This window comes from Delphinapterus leucas, chromosome X (assembly GCF_059928025.1).
Source record: "Delphinapterus leucas isolate spDelLeu-1000000601 "Yukka" chromosome X, BTC_Dleu_Yukka2, whole genome shotgun sequence".
Lineage (NCBI taxonomy): Eukaryota > Metazoa > Chordata > Mammalia > Artiodactyla > Monodontidae > Delphinapterus > Delphinapterus leucas.
In genome coordinates this window covers 118,214,227-118,235,061 of record NC_143150.1, presented here as the reverse complement: position 1 = coordinate 118,235,061, position 20,835 = coordinate 118,214,227, and the positions used below count along the sequence as shown (strand labels likewise).

Sequence of the window (20,835 nt, the reverse complement as noted above, 5' to 3'; positions counted from 1 at the left end):
AAATGCAAAAGACTTTTCTTTTTACCTGACTCAGAAAACAATTTTTGTGACACAAGGGTGTCTCAAATTGTCCAGTAGAGCAGGGGTGGGGGGAGGGAGAGAGGTGTGTGTGTGTGTGAACCTGATTACTGAACTCAAAAAGGCTAATGTGCAATTTGTGTTCTCTTTATGTAGATTAAATGCACTGACTGCAGCTTGTACCGCTTAGATACTCAGCAGGGAGTCAAAAGCTTGGGTATCAGTCAACCACAGCCAGCAGCTAAAGCATGGGGCCAAATCTGTTATTGTGCCTTAGATGAGACACTTAATCTAATCTAATGGGAGCAAACCGCCCTGGACAAATAAAAGGGCATTACCAGCAGCACGGCAGCTGTAATGTTAAGAAGAAGCACCAAATATTTTTTGTGATAACATAATTAATGACTTCTCCAGTCTCCTGTCTGCTCTTTAAAAATTCTGCCTTCCAGCTCACAATGGCTTGTCTCACAGCCACCCCACGGAGAGCCTCAGGATGTAAATAACAGGAGGCAGCAGTCTGCCTTCTCACCCTCTTGGGAAGCCATGTGTCCTAGGTATACCGCAATCAGAAAAAATGTATGTTTTTCCCCTGGAGCCACATCTATACCCTCAAGCAGTGTGAAAACATCATTGGGTTTTGATGAATTTGCCTTATTAAAGCAAACAAGAGTGAGGCAGATTGGCCAGGATGCCTGAGGTGGGGCATGAGATGCTACACTTCCAGCAAGCTCCCAGGTGATGCCAATGCTGCTGGTATGATGGCCTCTCCTCCCAAAGTGAGGGATCTAAGACACCAAGGCAGAAGTCCCAACACCCTCTGTGACCCACCCTCAGCAGTCACACAACCGACACTTCTGCCATTTTCTAATGGTCACACCTTCCAACCATGAGTTCACTGTGGGAGAAGACTACACAAGGGTGTGAATACCAAAAGGCAAGACTCATTGTGGGTCATCTTGGAGGCTGGTGACCACACCAAATAAGCCAAGGCGCCCTATTCCTTCTGCAAAACACAAAGACTGAGGTCCATGGCTCACTGAATGCTCACAGCCACACTCTAATACAGCATACACTTCTGCTCCCAATAGCTGGGTCCCACACTTACTAAGAGTTGATTGTGTTTGATTCCAAACCTGTTTATGATGATCGTTCCAGTTGTACATTTTATTAAAATTTAGTGCTTTATACAACATGTGAATTAATGAAATATGAATGCAAAAAGGAGTCGTTTCTATGGGAACAAAGCTGAAAATTTTGGAAAGATGTAATAGTAACGGGTAGCTAAAAATGCTTTTGAATTCTCTGACATAAATCATAGCAATGTTTTCTTAGGTTAGTCTCCCAAGGCTATAGAAATAAAAGAAAGAATAAACAAATGGGACCTAATCAAGCGTACAAGCTTTTGCACAGCAAAGGAAACCATAAACAAAAGGAACAGATAACCTACGTAATTGGAGAAAATATTTGCAAATTATGAGACCTACAAGGGCTTAACTTCCAAAATATATGGACAACTCACACAGCTCAATAACAAAAAAACAGCCCAATCAAAAATTAGGCAGATGGGCTTCCCTGGTGGCGCAGTGGTTGAGGGTCCGCCTACCGATGCAGGGGACGCGGGTTCGTGCCCCGGTCCGGGAAGATCCCACATGCCACGGAGCGGCTGGGCCCGTGAGCCATGGCCACTGAGCCTGCGCGTCCGGAGCCTGTGCTCCGCAACGGGAGAGGCCACAACAGTGAGAGGCCCGCATACCGCCAAAAAAAATAAAATTAAGTAAAATTTTAAAAAATATAGGCAGATGACCTAAATAGACATTTCTCCAAAGAAGACATAGAGATGGCCAGCAGGCACATGAAAAGATGCTCAATATTGCTAATTATTAGAGAAATACAAATAAAAACTACAATGAGGTATCACTTCACACCAGTCAGAACGGCAATCATTAAAAAGTCCGCAATATTAAATTCTGGAGAGTGTGTGGAGAAAAGGCAACCCTCCTACACTGTTGGTGGGAATGTAAATTGGTGCAGACACTATGGAAAACAGTATGAAGATTCCTTAAAAAACTAAAAATGGAGTTGCCATATAATCTGTTGACAGCAATCCCATTCCTGGGCATATATCTGGAGAAAACCCTAATTCGAAAAGATACATGCACCCCAATGTTCATAGCAGCACTATTTATAATAGCTAAGACATGGAAGCAACCTAAATGCCCATCAACAGATGAGTGGATAAAGAAGGTGTGGTACGTATATACACAATGGAATACTACTCAGCCATAAAAAGATTGAAATAATGCCATTTGCAGCAACATGGATGGACCTAGAGATTATCATACTAAGTCAGACAGAGAAAGACAAATACCATATAATATCTATTATATGTGGAATCTAAAATATGATACAAATGAACTTATCTATGAAACAGAAAAAGACTCACAGACAGAAAACAAACTTATGGTTATCCAAGGGGAAAGGGGGTGGGAGAGGGACAAGTTAGGAGTTTGCGATCAGCAGATACAAACAAGGCCCTACTGTACAGCACAGGGAACTATATTCAATATCTGGTAATAAACCATAATGGAAAAGAATATGAAAAAGAATACACACACACACACACACACACACACACACACATATAACTGAATCACTTTGCTGTACACCAGAAACTAACACATTATAAATTAACTATACTTCAATTTAAAAATAGACAAAAATTACTGTTGAATTATGTGTGTGCCAAACAACTGTAAAAGATTGAAAATCATTAAAAAATTGGGAGGATTATGCGCTGAGCTTGTTTCACAAATGTCTTACATTCTTGCTGTACTTTCAAAACTGGAAATCATCGACAGTGCATTTTAGGGACAGTTCATGAGAGAAAGAAAGCCTGTAACTCCTATCAGCAGATTTATATTCAAAGAAAATGACTTGGCTATACAACAAAAGTTTAGTGAATGAATGTATATTTACATGTTTTAAGTTAGATAAAATATCTACAGTTCGTATATACCATTTTTTCAATGATTCCCTGTTTTAACTATCTTTTTTTTTCAGTTAACCAACCAAATTCTGGTTCAGATGGTGGGTACAAAGCATACATTATAAATGGGAAATTGCTCCTGAACTGGCACTTTTGTTTAGAAGGAGGATGAAAGAAGGATAGAGCTAGAGAGAAGGAGGGGCTAGACGATCTGGCTCTAGAAAGTTCTGCGACTGGAAGGCAAGTTATCTGCAATCTCACTTACTTGCTACCAGTAAGGTGGAGCCACAGCTGCCCTACTGTACACATGCCTGGGGCTTCATAATGTCTTTTGGTGGCTTCTTTTCCCTCTCAAGGCCGTCCTTGCCATTTATTCTAACCTGATTTCACTTGCATGCAATGCTTAGGAAGAGATATAGCTTTCTGCCTACCAAAAGCTCATGCTCCCCTTTCCGCGGTGTTGTTGTAGGAAGTGGTTACCCTGACAGGGCATACCTTCTCCAGCCCCATTTCCACCCGTATGTGGCCTTGTAACCAGTTCGCATCAATGAAATATGACTGGAGGTGAGAGGCAGCACTTCTGGGCTGGGACTTTGCAGAAGTAAATGTACCTTATCCATGTTTTTTCTCCTCCTGCTGGCTGTTTGCACAGGACTGAGGCTCTGGCGGGTGGTAGAGGTGCAAGGTAGAAGAAATCCTGAGTCCCTGAGTCACTCACTTGCCATGGGAAAGTCGCTCGGTCACTGGCCAGGACCATCATGTGTCAAGACACTTAAATCCGGAGAGTTGTTTGTCACAGCAGCTAGTGTTCTGTCACTTCAACTAACACAGGGGCTGCTCATCTGGGACTTGCCCTTCTTCATTATTCTGCCCCTCCCCTCCCTCCCACCCTAGCCTCTTACGTCTCATTGGGATTATTTTTTTTCTGGGTATGAGTTGTGGATTCTTAACCTGAGGGGTCTATACAATTATATGCAAAACGTTGTCTATAGGTGTATTTTTCTGGGAAGAGGGTCTACTGCTTTTGTGGGCTTTTCATATGTGCCTGGGAGCCCCTCAAATTATTACAAAGAGCTGCTCTAAGAGATTCACCTTCAATGTCATATTCCTAATTTAATCCATGCCCTTAATTCACCCTATGATTTAGAGATCTGAGTATCTGTGGGCAATTCATGGACGCTGATTAAAGTGAAAGCAAAAGTAAAGAGCTCGCACTAGGTCGTGAATGCAAATGTACAAGCATATCATGGACATCGTGGAATGAATAGAAGCAAATCGGTGGACTGAAGGAGCTGAACGGAAACCCCCATCTGAGACTTATTAAGTAGCTGTCTTTCTCCTGTTGTATAAGTACAGCTCCAAAGCATATCTTGGCGACTTAAAAGAGCTACCATGTTCCTTTCAAACAGCCTAATTTATGGCATAGGACTAAGGAGATCCTGTTTCTTTATATACTGAGAAGCAGTTCTTCTCTAGCTCAACTCATACTTCCTGAGAGTTTAGGTCCAGCAAAACCGTGTTAATGCCAGGGCAATTAAAAATTTTGCGGGGGGCGGGGCCTGTAGGACTCTGCAAAGGACTGGAAATATGAGACAGTGGCTCATGCCTGTCCCAAGCATTGAAATTTACTGGGTGGAACCAAGGGTCTCCAGAGAGTTTATTATTCATATGAAGGTGTCTAGTCTCCTCTTCAGAGGCTGGGAATGACCTGAATTCTAAGCTAGGGTTGACATAGAACTTCCCCGTTTGCTTAGTGTCTTTTTTTTTTTTTTTTTTTTTTCGGTACGCGCGCCTCTCACTGCTGTGGCCTCTCCCGTCGCGGAGCACAGGCTCCGGACGTGCAGGCCCAGCGGCCATGGCTCACCGGCCCAGCCGCTCCACGGCATGTGGAATCTTCCCGGACCGGGGCACGAACCCGTGTCCCCTGCATCGGCAGGCGGACTCTCAACCACTGCGCCACCAGGGAAACCCTGCTTAGTGTCTTTTTTTTTTTTTTTTTTTTTTTTTGCTTAGTGTCTTTAAATAGAGCGGACGTGAGTGTATCATGTTCATCTTGAAGGAGTGTGGAGGACTATGGAGCCACCACACAAAGTCCCGTTTCCCCAAGAAGCAAGCACGCAGGTAGGAGGTAGGAATATTCATCCAAGGTAAGCGAGTGTTAAACTTGCAGGATTCCCCCCCACCAACCCCATGTTTTTAACTAGGGTCTACTGATATCTTCTCTTGTTGCCCAGTTTGTAGACAAGGTTTCATATCCTCAGTTCTTTGAACATTCTGGACCTTATTTTGAATCACCTGGGAGTCTGGTCTAAAATGTAGATTCCTAGGTCCTACTCCAGACCTCCTGAATCAGCATCTCAGGAGTACAGCCCAGGAACTGCCTTTTAAACACATGCCCCAGGTGATTCTAAGACTCACTGGTTTGCCCAGCACTGGTCCAAAGTTTCTGAGGAGTGGCAGCTCTGGAATGTCTTAGGCTGTGGCATGGCACTGTGTTCTACAGGGTCGGAGGTGGGCTAGGAGACACGTCTGGCTGCACTGGCTAGCAGTCATCTAGCTGCTCCATGGTATCTGCGTGTTTGTTCAAAGTGGCTTTGGAGGCTGCAGGTCTGTGACAAGCTGCAGACACAGGTCTCTGTTCCGCAGGATGGGGTTTGTTAAGGTTGTAAAGAATAAGACCTACTTCAAGAGATACCAAGTGAAATTTAGAAGAAGACAAGAGGGTAAAACTGATTACTATGCTGGGAAATGCTTGGTAATCCAGGATAAAAAGAAGTACAGTACACGCAAATACAGGATGAGTTCATGTAACCAACAGAGATATCATTTGTCATATTGCTTATGCCCGTAGAGAAGGGGATGTGACAGTCTGGGCAGCTAATGCTCATGAACTCCCAAAGTATGGCGTGAAGGTTGGCCTGACAAATTATGCTGTAGCACACTGTACTGGTCCACTGATGGCCCAAAGGCTTCTCAGTCAGTTTGGCATGGACAAGATCTATGAAGGCCTTGTGGAGGTACCCAGTGATGAATACAATGTGGAAAACACTGATGGTCAACCTGGTGCCTTCACCTGCCATCTGGATGCAGGGCTTGCTAGATTTACTACTAGAAATAAAGTAGGGCCTGAAGGACGCTGTGGACGGAGGCTTGTCTATCCCTCACAGTACCAAACGGTTCCCTGGTTATGATTCAGAAAACAAGGCATTCAACACAGAAGTACACTGGAAGCACATCATGGGTCAAAACGTTGCAGATGGGAACCCTCTTGCACCGTCGGTGGGAACGTAAATTGATACAGCCACTATGGAGAACAGTATGGAGGCTCCTTAAAAAAACTAAAAATAGAACTACCATACGACCCAGCAACCCCACTACGGGGCATATAACCTGAGAAAACCATAATTCAAAAAGAGTCATGTACCAAAATGTTCACTGCAGCTCTATTTACAACAGCCAGGACATGGAACCAACCTAAGTGTCCATCGACAGATGAATGGATAAAAAAGATGTGGCACATATATACAATGGAATATTACTCAGCCGTAAAAAGAAGTGAAATTGAGTTATTTGTAATGAGGTGGATGGACCTAGAGTCTGTCATACGGAGCGAAGTAAGTCAGAAAGAGAAAAACAAATACCGTATGCTAACACATATATATGGAATCTAAGGGGAAAAAAAAGAAATGGTCATGAAAAACCTAGGCGCAAATACGGGAATAAAGACGCAGACCTACTAGAGAATGGACGTGAGGATATGGGGAGGGGGAAGGGTAAGCTGTGACGAAGTGAGAGAGTGGCATGGACATATATACGCTGCCAAACGTAAAACAGATAGCTAGTGGGAAGCAGCCACATAGCACAGGGAGATCAGCTCGGTGCTTTGTGACCGCCTAGAGGGGTGGGATAGGGAGGGTGGGAGGGAGGGAGACGCAAGAAGGAAGGGATCTGGGGATGTATGTATATGTATAACTGATTCACTTTGTTGTAAAGCAGAAACTAACACACCGTTGTAAAGCAATTACACTCCAATAAAGATGTAAAAAAAGTTGCAGATGAGATGCATTACCTAATTGAAGAAGATGAAATGCTTATAAGAAACAATCTTCTTAATACATAAAGAACAAAACTCCAGACATGATGGAGAGATGTATAAGAAAGCTCACGCTGCTATATGAGAGAATCCAGTCTATGACAAGAAGCCTAAGAAAGAAGTTAAAAAGAAGAAGAGGAACCATCCCCAAAGGTCTCTTGCCCAGAACAAAGATCAGGTAGCTCAGAAGAGGGCAAGCTTCCTCGGAGCGCAGGGATGGGCTGCTGAGAGCTAGTAAGCCAAACCACACTTTTCTATGAAGGTTTTTCAGATAAAGACAGTAATAAACGTATTGACCAAGCAGCTCCCCCAAAAGTGTGGCTTTGGAGGAAGTTAATTATGGGGATACTAAAGCCTACCCCCCAGCCATGCCATGTAATGGTATTACCCTACTTCCCACCCCCCTACAAGCTGGAAAAGATGCTGAAGCCCAAGAGACAATGTGATTTGTACTTTGAATGAGACACAAAGATAACTTTTTAAAAATTCAGCCTCCTGACACGTGCACCTCAATACCCCATATGAAAACTCAATGCATTTCCATTAAACCTCAGTGTTTAGCACGCCCCCTTTCCTCTCTCAGCTCAGGACTGCAGCACCTCCCGAGGGTGAGCCTGGATGCCCTCCCTGTGGTTCTAAGCGCCTAAAAGACCCTTTTGGCACCTCCACACATCGTCCTGCTCCCTCTACATACCCCAGGCTGCTTGCTGCAAACGTCTGTAACTATCAACGAGAACACACGTAGCTGGTGCTCAGGGCAAGACGGAAGTGCTGGAGAGTTAGTCCCCCTGAGAGCAGCCCTCAAACAATGACAGATGGGGAGTTGGCGGAGAAATACCCCAGCTTCCTCATCCCACTGGTGGGATAACTCTGGAACGTGTTCAACACTCTCCCCAAGAGGTCCCTGCTGGCGTTGATCTCCAAGAGCCCATGATGGGCACTTGCTTCTTATCACATGCACCTGTGGCTCCCTTCCCTTCTCTTCTCACTCCTCCACTTTCCAACCAGTGTTTCCTGGGACCTCCTTCCAAATAACCAACTTGCATGTGAGTTTTCGTCTGAGGGCACCCCTCGGGATGTAAAAGACACAAAGGTGATCTAACAGCTCTGAATGGACCCTGGCACTGTAAGAGACAAGCGTGGAGGCCAGCAAACCCCTGTATCTGTAGCATTTTGGCGTGATTGTCTAAATCATCCGACTGATTTCTGCTCCCTTTTTGCTGACCTCTGTGCAAAACCTGTGGATGGTGAGTAACCTTGATAGCCTGTTTCCATTGCTCCTCCTAAATAGTGAGCCTTTTGCTACCTAGAGTGACAGGAGCAGAGCCACAGCAGTCCCGGTGTGCCCTGTTGCAGACTGAACCTTCTGTGCTCTACGTCAGCAGGTCAAGATCCCAGCACAATTTGGGGTCTCGCGAGGTTGCTGATCCACACCGTGGGGAATCCTTGGGGGACAGGACATCCCACATCTGTGCATTCCTTTAACAAATGTATATGGAGCACTAACTGCTGGTCAGGGTCTGGGGAATATGGAAGGAATGTGCATAAGTTAAGTCTGGTCAGGCTGCTGCTAGATAGAACTCTGCCAGCCCCTGCCCCGAGGGGCCTGGCCACACGGAAGATCCCATCTCGTCCAGCCTAGATGAAGCCAGAGCCCGTTGAATGCTCTCCCTGCATTTAGTTCAGGCCTCTCTGCTTCACCCTCCATGCTGGGAGCAGCGTTATCCTTCTGAAATACAAGACTGCCTATCACTCCCCTGCTCAATGATCGTCAGTAGCTCCACTATGCCTATGAAATAAAGGACCAACTTCGGATTATATATGCAGCCAAGGGCTCTCAAGTCTGGTTCCAAACCAGCCTTCCACCCTCCTTTTCCACCACGTCCTCCCCTTCCCAGCAGGTAGCTTGTACTCCCCCAAACACCCTATGTTCTTTCAGACTGCTGTCCTCTTTTGCACATGCTGCTCCTTAGGCCTGAATTTCACTTATCCCTTTAGCCAACCCCCAGTCATTGTTGAGCACCCACTTAGAATGGCACCTCTTCCACGAAGACTTGCTCGCCCCTCCGTCTACCTCCAACAGCACCAACAGCCGCATCTCCTGCGTACCTTGCTATTGGCACACGCGCAGCAAATTCAATACTGAGCCCGCTATGCTGTCATTGTTTCTGAGTCTGGCTTCTCCCAGAAGACTGTGAGTGCATAGGCAGCAGGGATGTCGCCATTTTGTTCATCTTTGTACCCTACTTGTGGGCTTAAGAGAATGCCTGGCACACCGTACATCTGTAAGAAATGCTTGTGAACGCCCGCCCGGGCCTCAGAAAGCCCAAAGGAGATTTAACCCTTTCTCTCCAGTAATTGATACCATTCCTGGTGTAAGATCTGCTCCACACACCTGGATGGGAATGTTCGCTTGTGCTGTGCTCTCAACTGCTTCTGTTTTGGGCCCCCCGCAGTTCTCTCCCTTGATGTATAGCTGAGCTCTGGAGGTTGCCCCAGGATTTGAGGTCACCAGGGTGCTCTGAGGTGGCAGATGCCAAAGCTGAGCAGGTGGACTTTTACTGCCCCAAGGGTGCATTGTGCGGCTCCCTGGCATGAGCAGGCAGAAAGCTGATGACATCACAGCCCCTTACAGACATCCACAGAGAGCCCTCAACTCTGAGGGGTGACAAGGAGAATCAAGAGGGGAAGGAATCAGATCGAGGTGCATTATGCCTGGAGGACTTGAACCATCATTCACAGGTGGAGGGAAATGTCTCAGAAGGGACAAGCCAAGGAGGTATCTGTTGGTATTCAGGGAAGAGAGGTGTGTATGCAGTAACCTCACAGGTACTCAAGTGAGGCCGGCAGCCACTTACTTCTCCCAGAGGGCTGGTGGCAGTGCCGGCCTGGACAGCCTTTGATCATCCTCAAACTAGGAAATAATTAAGCAAACCTCTTCACTCGGCTTAGAGTCCACTTCTTTAAGGTACAGACCAGAATGTTTCATTCTTGAGAGATCTGGACTTTGTAAGTGCTTACTACAAACTGGACCAGGCAAGGTGTTACGTACTTTCTGTGCATCAACTCAGTGAACTCCCATAATGAACCCTGGTTGGTAAGTTTCATAATTATCCCCCATTTTACAGATGAGAAACCAGAGGCTCAGTGAAGTTAAGTAACTTGGCCATACTCACACCGTCAGTAAGGAGCAGAACTGCGATTCTTACCAGTTCTATCAGACCCCATGATCTGTGTTTGGCACTTCTACATGATGCCACCCTGAGTGCCATGCTTCCCCTGATGTCCAGAGATAGGGACCCTGGCCCCTGGCACTTGGCCACTAACTAGCTCTGCTGCCCTGGAACAGGCACCCAATTTTCTGGATCTCAATAATTGTGTATGAGTTGGACCAGCCGATCTGTAGACCTCCTTCAGATTTAGCATTCTATGAGTCTATGGTGGAATCATATTTTCTTTCATGCATGGTTATCAAAGGTGGGTATCTGGGGCCTACGATCGACTGGTATAATATGAAATTGATTAAGTGCCAATTAAGTAGTTGGCATATTTCTGAATCATGGTATAAGAAGGGCTTTCATTGTCATTTTTAGGCAGTTGCATTGATAAACTTGTTCTTTTTTACTCTTAAAAATTATGCTTTATTACAGTGCTCTAATATATAAAACATTGTGGGTTTTGGCACCCAGAAAATCAAATAGATCAATGGATCAGAACAAAGTATCCAGAACATGTATGTGAGCACTTGATTTATGATAAATGATTCACAATAGAGCAGTGGGAAAAGTATAGTCTTTGCAAAGAATGGTGCTGGATAAACGGGATAGCCATATGTAAACCATAATGTGTCTTCGCCCCTTACACACCATGTACAAAGGCCAATGCCAACTGGATCAACTGGGTTACAGATCTAAAACTGAAAAATAAAGCCACAACTTGATAAAAGTTGAAGGGCCAGATTTTTAGTCCCTTTAACACACTCTGGTTCTCAAGCGTTAAGCCCCTTGGGTGGGTCTGCCCATCTCAGGCTGTCAACTTCCTGAAGACAGTAACTCTCTTTCAAATGCTGTTTGTGATAGCTAGTGGGAACCTGCCGTATAGCACAGGGAGCTCAGCTCGGTGCTTTGTGGTGACCTAGATGGGTGGGATGGTGGGGGGTCGGGTGGGAGGGAGGTCCAAGAGGAAGGGGATACATGTATACGTATAGCTGATTCACTTTGTTGTACAGCAGAAACTAACACACCATTGTAAAGCAACTATACCCCAATAAAAATAAACTAAAAAAATAAAATAAAATGTTCTTTGTAAGCACTGGTGAATATCACAAATGGGTGAGTGATGAGCACCTCTGGGGATGACGATCATGGTGGTTTAATTTAATAACTGTGTTTTCAGGTTTATTTGCGGCTTTAACAATCACTAGAAAGTGTTCCAATTACTACTACTGTATAACAAATTATCCCAAGCCTTAGTGACATAAAGCAATACTTACTATGCCCATGGATGGATTCTCGAGTCAGTAATTCAAACAGGGCACAGTGGATGGCTTGCCTCTGCTCCATGTTGTTGGGGACCTAAGTTAAGAAGATTCAGTTGCTACAGGAGACTGAATGGCTGGGGGCTAGAATCACCTGGAGGATCTTCACTCACATCTGGCAGTTGATCCTGGCTGTTGGCTGGGACATCTGTTTATCAGAATATATACATACGGCCTCTTTGTGTAACTGCTTGGGGTCCCTCACACCATGGTGGTCTCATGATGGCGGGACTTCTTTCATGGCAGTTCAAGGCTCTAAGAGTGAATGCTTCAGAAGGCAAGGCAGGGGACTTCCCTGGTGGCGCAGTGGTTAAGAATCTGCCTGCCAACGCAAGGGACACGGGTTTGAGCCCTGGCCCGGGGAGATCCCACATGCCGCCGAGCACCTCAGCCCGTGCACCACAACTACTGAGTCTGCGTGCCACAACTACTGAAGCCCACGTGCCTAGAGCCTGTGCTTCACAACAAGAGAAGCCACTGCAATGAGAAGCCCACGTACCGCAACGAAGAGGAGCCCCCGCTCACCACAACTAGAGAAAGCCCGCGCGCAGCAACGAAGACACAACGCAGCCAAAAATAAATTAATTTTAAAAAAAGCAAGGCGTAAGCTGTTATCACCTTTTATAACTTAACCTTATATGTTACTTCCACTTCATTTTATTGGTTATAAGTGAGTCATTAAGACCAGATAAGGTTCAAGGGGAAGGGATATGGTCCCCCGCCTCTAGAGGGGAGGAGTGTCAAAACTGGCACTGCATTTTCACTCTTTATAGGGCAGGAACTGTGTCTTAGTTATCTCTGAATCCCTACCATCTAACTTGGGTCATGGCACAGAGTAGACACCCAATGAGTGACTGGTAGATAAAGCAATGAATAAGTGAATGAAGGAAGGAACCATTATCCCATTGGAGAGGGTATCTCTGAGGAGTATAGACATTTAGTCTTTTTCACTTATTTTTGTGTTTGCATTGCATTTGGTTTTTTATTTCAACAATAAAATAAATCACGGTATGTAAAAGACCTGCAGAGCAGAAAATAAGGTCAATGGTATTATGACACTTTTGCTCTTAAGGAGCATTCTATGGTCATTAATTCTTCCTCAACCCCATATAGTCTCCTATTTTGGGATTTGTTCCATGGTTTCCAACAGGACATTTTACTTTTTTTTTTGAATTTTATTTATATTTTTAGCAGGTTCCTATTACTTATCCATTTTATACACATTAGTTTATATATGTCAATCCCAATCTCCCAATTCATCACACCACCACTCCCCTCACCACCACTTACTCCCCCTGGTGTCCATACATTTGTTCTCTGCATCTGTGTCTCAATTTCTGCCCTGCAAACTGGTTCATCTGTACCATTTTTGTAGGTTCCATATATATGCGTTAATATACAATATTTGTTTTTTTCTTTCTGACTTACTTCGCTCTGTATGACAGTCTCTAGATCCATCCACGTCTCTACAAATGACCCAATTTCGTTCCTTTTTACGGCTGAGTAATATTCCATTGTATATATGTACCACATCATCTTTATCCATTCATCTGTCGATGGGCATTTAGGCTGCTTCCAAGTCCGGGCTATTGTAAACAGTGCTGCAGTGAACACTGGGGTGCAGGTGCCTTTTTGAATTATGGTTTTCTCTGGGTATACGCCCAGTAGTGGGATTGCTGGATCATATGGTAATTCTATTTTTAGTTTTTTAAGGAGCCTCCATACTGTTCTCCATAGTGACCGTATCAGTTTACATTCCCACCAGCAGTGCAAGAGGGTTCCCTTTTCTCCACACCCTCTCCAGCATTTGTTGTTTGTAGATTTTCTGATGAAGCCCATTCTAACTAGTGAGAGGTGATACCTCATTGTAGTTTTGATTTGCATTTCTCTAATAATTAGTGATGTTGAGCAGCTTTTCACGTGCTTCTTGGCCATCAGTATGTCTTCTTTGGAGAAATGTCTATTTAGGTCTTCTGCCCATTTTTGGATTGGGCTGTTTGTTTTTTTAATATTGAGCTGTTTATATGTTTTGGAGATTAACTGTCCATTGATTCGTTTGCAAATATTTTCTCCCATTCTGAGGGTTGTCTTTTCGTCTTGTTTGTAGTTTCCTTTGCTGTGCAAAAACTTTTAAGTTTCATTAGGTCCTATTTGTTTATTTTTGTTTTTATTTCCATTACTCTAGGAGGTGGATCAAAAAAGATCTTGCTGTGATTTATGTCAAAGAGTGTTCTTCCTATGTTTTCCTCTAAGAGTTTTATAGTGTCCGGTCTTACATTTAGGTATCTAATCCATTTTGAGTTTATTTTTGTGGATGGTGTTAGGGAGTGTTCTGATTTCATTCTTTTACATGTAGCTGTCCAGTTTTCCCAGCACCACTTATTGAAGAGGCTGTCTTTTCTCCACTGTATATCCTTGCCTCCTTTGTCATAGATTAGTTGACCATAGGTGCGTGGGTTTATCTCTGGGCTTTCTATCCTGTTCCATTGATCTATGTTTCTGTTTTTGTGCCAGTACCATATTGTCTTGATTACTGCAGCTTTGTAGTATAGTCTGAAGGCAGGGAGTCTGATTACTCCAGCTCCATTTTTTGCCCTCAAGATTGCTTTGGCTATTCGGGGTCTGTTGTGTCTCCATACAAATTTTAAGATTCTTTGTTCTAGTTCTATAAAAAATGCCATTGGTAATTTGATAGAGATTCCTTTGAATCTGAAGATTGCTTTGAGTAGTATAGTTATTTTCACAATATTGATTTTTCTAATCCAAGAACATGGTATATCTCTCCATCTGTTTGCATCATCTTTAATTTCTTTCATCAGTGTCTTATAGTTTTCTGCATACAGGTCTTTTGTCTCCCTAGGTAGGTTTACTCCTAGGTATTTTATTCTTTTCGTTGCAATGGTACATGGGAGTGTTTCTTTAATTTCTCTTTCAGATTTTTCATCATTAGTGTATAGGAATGCAAGAGATTTCTGTGCATTAATTCTGTATCCTGCAACTTTACCAAATTCATTGATTAGCTCTAGTAGTTGTCTGGTTGCATCTTTAGGATTCTCTATGTAGAGTATCATGTCATCTGCAGACAGTGACAGTTTTACTTCTTCTTTTCCAATCTGTATTCCTTTTATTTATTTTTCTTCTCTGATTGCTGTGGCTAGGACCTCCAAAACTATGTTGAATAACAGTGGCGAGAGTGGACATCCTTGTCTTGTTCCTGATCTTAGAGGAAATGCTTTTAGTTTTTCACCATTGAGAATGATGTTTGCTGTGGGCTTCTCATATACGGCCTTTATTATGCTGAGATAGGTTCCCTTTATGCCCACTTTCTGGAGAGTTTTTATCATAAATGGGTGTTGAATTTTATCAAAAGGTTTTTTTGAATCTATTGAGATGATCATATGGCTTTTATTCTTCAATTTGTTAATATGGTGTATCGACTGATTTGCATATATTGAAGAATCCTTGCATCCCTGGGATAAATCCCACTTGATCGCGGTGTATGATCCTTTTAACGTGTTGTTGGATTCTGTTTGCTAGTATTTTGTTGAGGATTTTTGCAACTATATTCATCAGTGATATTGGTCTGTAGTTTCCTTTATTTGTAGTATCTCTGTCTGGTTTTGGTATCAGGGTGATGGTGGCCTCATAGGATGAGTTTGGGAGTGTTCCTTCCTCTGCAATTTTTTAGAAGAGTTTGAGAAGGATGGGTGCTAGCTCTTCTCTAAATGTTTGATCGAATTCACCTGTGAAGGCCTCTGGTCCTGGACTTTTGTTTGTTGGAAGATTTTTAATCACAGTTTCAATTTCATTACTTGTGACTGGTCTGTTGATATTTTCTATTTCTTCCTGCTTCAGTCTTGGAAGGTTATACCTTTCTAGGAATTTCTCCATGTCTTCCAGGTTGTCCATTTTATTGGCATAGAGCTGCTTGTAGTAGTCTCTTAGGATGCTTTGTATTTCTGCGGTGTCTGTTGTAACTTTTCCTTTTTCATTTCTAATTTTATTGATTTGAGTCCTCTCCCTCTTTTTCTTGATGTGTCTGGCTAACGGTTTGTCAATTTTGTTTATCTTCTCAAAGAACCAGCTTCTAGTTTTATTGATCTCTGCTATTGTTTTCTTTGTTTCTATTTCATTTATCTCTGCTCTGATCTTTACGATTTCCTTCTTTCTACTAACTTTGCGGTACGCGGGCCTCTCACCGCTGTGGCCTCTCCCGCCGCGGAGCACAGGCTCCGGACGCATAGGCCCAGCGGCCACGGCCCAAGGGCCCAGCCGCTCCGCGGCACGTGGGATCCTCCCGGACCAGGGCACGAACCCGTGCCCCCCGCACTGGCAGGCGGACTCCCAACCACTGCGCCACCAGGGAAGCCCTTCTAGCTCTTTTAGGTGTTAAGTTAGATTGTTTATTTGAGATGTTTGTTGTTTCTTGAGGTAGGCTGTATAGCTATAAGCTTCCCTCTTAGAACTGCTTTTGCTGCATCCCATAGATTTGGATCATTGTGTTTTCATTGTCTTTTGTCTCTAGCAATTTTTTGATTTCCTCTTTGATTTCTTCAGTGACCTCTTGGTTATTTAGTAATGCAGTGTTTAGCGTCCATGTGTTTGTATTTTTTACAGATTTTTTCCTGTAATTGATATCTAGTCTCATAGCTTGGTGCTTGGAAAAGATACTTGATAGGATTTCAATTTTCGTAAATTTACCAAGCCTTGATTTGTGACCCCAGATATGATCTATCTGGAGAATGTTCCATGAGCACTTGAGAAGAAAGTGAATTCTGTTGTTTGTGGATGGAATATCTTATAAATATCAATTAAGTCCATCTTGCTCAATGTATCATTTAAAGCTTGTGTTTCCTTATTTATTTTCATTTTGGATGATCTGTCCATTGGTGACAGTGGGGTGTTTAAGGCCCCTACTACGATTGTGTTACTGTGGATTTCCCCTTTTATGGCTGTTAGCATTTGCCTTGTGTATTGAGGTGGTCCTATGTTGGGCGCATAAATATTTACAATTGTTATATCTTCTTCTTGGATTGATCCCTTGATCATTATGTAGTGTCCTTCTTTGTCTCTTGTAATAGTCTTCATTTTAAAGTCTATTTTATCTGATATGAGTACTGCTACTCCTGCTTTCTCTTGATTTCCATTTGCATGGAATATCTTTTCCCATCCCCTCACTTTCAGTCTGTATGTGTCCCTAGGTCTGAAGTGGGTCTCTTGTAGACAGCATATATATGGGTCTTGTTTTTGTATCCATTCAGCAAGCCTGTGTCTTTTGGTTGGAGCATTTAATCCATTCACGTTTAAGGTAATTATGGATATGTATGTTTCCTATGACCGTTTTCTTAATTGTTTTGGGTTTGTTTTTGTAGGTCCTTTTCTTCTGTTGTGTTTCCCACTTAGAGAAGTTTCTTTAGCATTTGTTGTAGAGCTGGTTTGGTGGTGCTGAATTCTCTTAGCTTTTGCTTGTCTGTAAAGCTTTTGACTCCTCCATCGAATCTCAATGAGATCCTTGAGAGTAATCTTGGTTGTAGATTCTTCCCTTTCATCACTTTAAATATATCATGCCACTCCCTTCTGGCTTGTAGAGTTTCTGCTAGAAATCAGCTGTTAACCTTATGGGAGTTCCCTTGTATGCTATTTGTCATTTTTCCCTTGCTGCTTTCAATAATTTTTCTTTGTCTTTAATTTCTGCCAATTTAATTTCTATGCGTCTCGGTGTGTTTCTCCTTGGGTTTATCCTGTATGGGACTCTCTGCACTTCCTGGACTTGGGTGGCTATTTCCTTTCCCGTGTTAGGGAAGTTTTCGACTATAATCTCTTCAACTTTTTTCTCGGGTCCTTTCTCTCTCTCTTCTCCTTCTGGCACCCCATAATGCAAATGTTGGTGTGTTTAATGTTGTCCCAGAGGTCTCTTAGGGTGTCTTCATTTCTTTTCATTCTTTTTTCTTTATTCTGTTCCACAGCAGTGAACTCCACCATTCTGTTTTCCAGGTCACTTATCCGTTCTTCTGCCTCAGTTATTCTGCTATTGATTCCTTCTAGCGTAGTTTCATTTCAATTATTGTATTGTTCATCTCTGTTTGTTTGTTCTTTAATTCTTCTAGGTCTTTGTTAAACATTTCTTGCATCTTCTCGATCTTTGCCTCCATTCTTTTTCCGAGGTCCTGGATCATCTTCACTATCATTATTCTGAATTCTTTTCCTGGAAGGTTTCCTATCTCCACTTCATTTAGTTGTTTTTCTGGGGTTTTATCTTGTTCCTTCATCTGGTACATAGCCCTCTGCCTTTTCATCTTGTCTATCTTTCTGTGAATGTGGTTTTTGTTCCACAGGCTGCAGGACTGTAGTTCTTCTTGCTTCTGCTGTCTGCCCTCTGGTGGATCAGGCTATCTAAGAGGCTTCTGCAAGTTTTCTGATGGGAGGGACTGGTGGTGGGTAGACCTGGGTGTTGCTCTGGTGGGCAGAGCTCAGTAAAACTTTAATCCACTTGACTGCTGATGGGCGGGGCTGGGTTCCCTCCCTGTTGGTTGTTTGGCCTGAGGCGACCCAACACTGGAGCCTACCTGGGCTCTTTGGGGGGGCTAATGGCGGACTCTGGGAGGGCTCAAGCCAAGGAGTACTTCCCAGAACTTCTGCTGCCAGTGTCCTTATCCTCATGGTGAGCCACAGCCACCCCCCGCCTCTGCAGGAGACCCTCCAACAGTAGCAGGCAGGTCTGGTTCAGTCTCCTATGGTGTCACTGCTCCTTCCTTTGGGTCCCGATGCACACACTACTTTGTGTGTGCCCTCCAAGTGTGGAATCCCTGTTTTCCCCAGTCCTGTCAGAGTCCTGCGATCAAATCCCGCTAGCCTTCAAAGTCTGATTCTCTATGAATTCCTCCTCCCATTGCCAGACCCCCAGGTTGGGAAGCCTGACATGGGGCTCAGAACCTTCACTCTAGTGGGTGGACTTCTGTGATATAATTGTTCTCCAGTTTGTGAGTCACCCACCCAGCGGTTATGGGATTTGATCTTATTGTGATTGCGCCCCTCCTACCCTCTCATTGTGGCTTCTCCTTTGTCTTTGGATGTGGGGCATCTTTTTTGGTGAGGTCCAGTGTCTTCGTGTCAATGATTTTTCAGCAGTTAGTTGTGACTCCGGTGCTCTCACAAGAGGGAGTGAGAGCACGTCCTTCTAGTCCGCCATCTTGAACCAATCCTGTCATTATCCCAATAGGACATTTTTGAAATCAAGTTCTACCAGAAGAGATTGAATATTTCATGGTGAGGTCTGAGCTGACTTCCTCAATTTGCCTGCGCAGCTCTTCTTTCTCTGTATTCTCCTAGTTGACTTCTAGCCTTTCCATCCCTTTCCCCTCTCCACACCCCTCCCCGTCCTGCTGTCTTTCCTTTCCCCTCCCCTGCTCTTCCTCACTCCGTGCCCCCCTCCAATGCCACATCCTCTAGCTTGGGGGTGGGAGTGTCTCCAGAGCTGTTATAGGAGTCAAGGAATGGGAAGCCAACACCCCCCTCCCCCAGAGAATGTCCAGATTTGGATTAGGGCCATCGGCCCCTGGAATTCTCTTCCTCACTGCTTTGGTATATGGTGTTTCATTGCTTTTATGGGCACCAACTTATGATGTCACATGAAAGGCTTAAAGCTCCTGTGGCTGCAAACTAGCACAAAAAGCCCAATTTTTACAGAGACACAACAGAAAATAATTCTTTAAGAAGAAAAACCATGACAGTGGGAATCTGCCATTCCCAAATTAGCATTTGGAAAACTCTAGTCACACAAACATATGCCAATAGAGACCTCAGAGAGCATCTTGCCCAATTCCTCCAGTAACAAACAGGGAGATGGGAGCCAAAGGGGAAGAGTTATAACAACCAGCATTTACTGGGTGCTGACTCGGCCCCAGGCACTTCACTACTTTATTCCAGTTGTGCAACCGCCAGATGAATTGGAATCACTAACCCAATTTCCAAGATGAAGAGACAGAAGCTCAGAGAGGGTCAGTGACTTCTGCAAGGTCACACAGCTAGAAAATGGCAGAGTAGACATTTGAACCCAGGATCTAGGATGAGTCCCCAAACTGTGCTCTTAACCATTAGACTAAACTGTGTTTCTAAGTGACCTTTTATTCTCCCTTCCCCACCCTGGGTCACTCATCTTAATAGCTAATAGACTAATTTCCCAAAGGTAAGTTGACCAGTGCCTGGAATTCAACAAGTGATGCTGTAGTTCAAGTCAAAGTCAGACTTTGTTAAACTGAATTCTAATTCAGAGCAGAGAGCCTAAGAGACTTTGGGGATGGTCCTTCGTAGAAACCACCATGCGCTTACAGCGAGTAAGGACTATGGCAGTGTGGTTCAAGGCTCCTTCCTAACAATCTCGCTGTGCTTCAGTTTCCTCATCTATAAAATGGGAGATAGTAATAGTTATCTGCTTGATAGGGTAGATAAAAGGGGCAAATAAAATGAATAAGCATAAAGTTCCTAGAACAGTTTCTGACACATAGTAAGCTCTTAATAAGAATCTGATCTGTTATTACTCAATGTTATATCTCCAGGGCCTAACATACTTCTTAGCACATGGAAAGTGCTCAATAAATATTTGTTGAATAAATGAAGAGAAATATATTAGTAGTTGTAATGGCATTCATCTGTTCTTTACCCTCTCAAAACAAGAAACAATGAGTTTCTCCTTGATTTTACCTTATAGTTTTTCCTAATGTGGAAGCCTGATTCTTCTGTGATTGAAATTCTTCCTTGGCAAAGCCTGGAGGAGCCTGAGGACCAGCTGTTTTCCACTTAGTTCTTTTCTGAGGCCCATTTTACCAAGGAAGAGACATCTTAAAAATGTGGAAGACCACAGCCTCAGGACTCAGTTACAACTGTCAAAAACTCAACCCAATTTGGAAGAAGCCAAGGACTGAATTTCTAGACTCAGCTATAAACTACATGGATGACTTCAGGCATGGCTAGATCCAGGGATTCAAATGATGTCATTGGGACTTGGTCTTGTTTGATCTCTAGCTCTGCCTTCTTCAATGATGGTTCTATTCTCTGGCAAGTTTTCCCCTGTGATGGCAGGATAGCCGTCAGCAGTTTCAGATTTATATCCCCACAGCTCCAAAACCAGGGGACACAAAGCACTTACTTTCGTCACTCCAGCCAAAGTCCCAGTTTTAGCTCTGAGCGGACCAAATTGGGTCT

At 43.7% G+C, this 20,835-nt stretch overlaps 1 protein-coding gene and 1 pseudogene across 3 annotated transcripts in view; one reads left to right on the top strand and one right to left on the bottom strand.

The window, feature by feature from the left end:
• The window catches only part of RAI2 (retinoic acid induced 2), a 400,131-nt gene that overhangs the window by 164,189 nt on the left and 215,107 nt on the right, over positions 1 to 20,835 (bottom strand). The gene's annotated exons all lie outside the window — the stretch shown is intronic.
• LOC111168913 (large ribosomal subunit protein uL18 pseudogene) lies at positions 5,530 to 6,295 on the top strand (annotated as a pseudogene).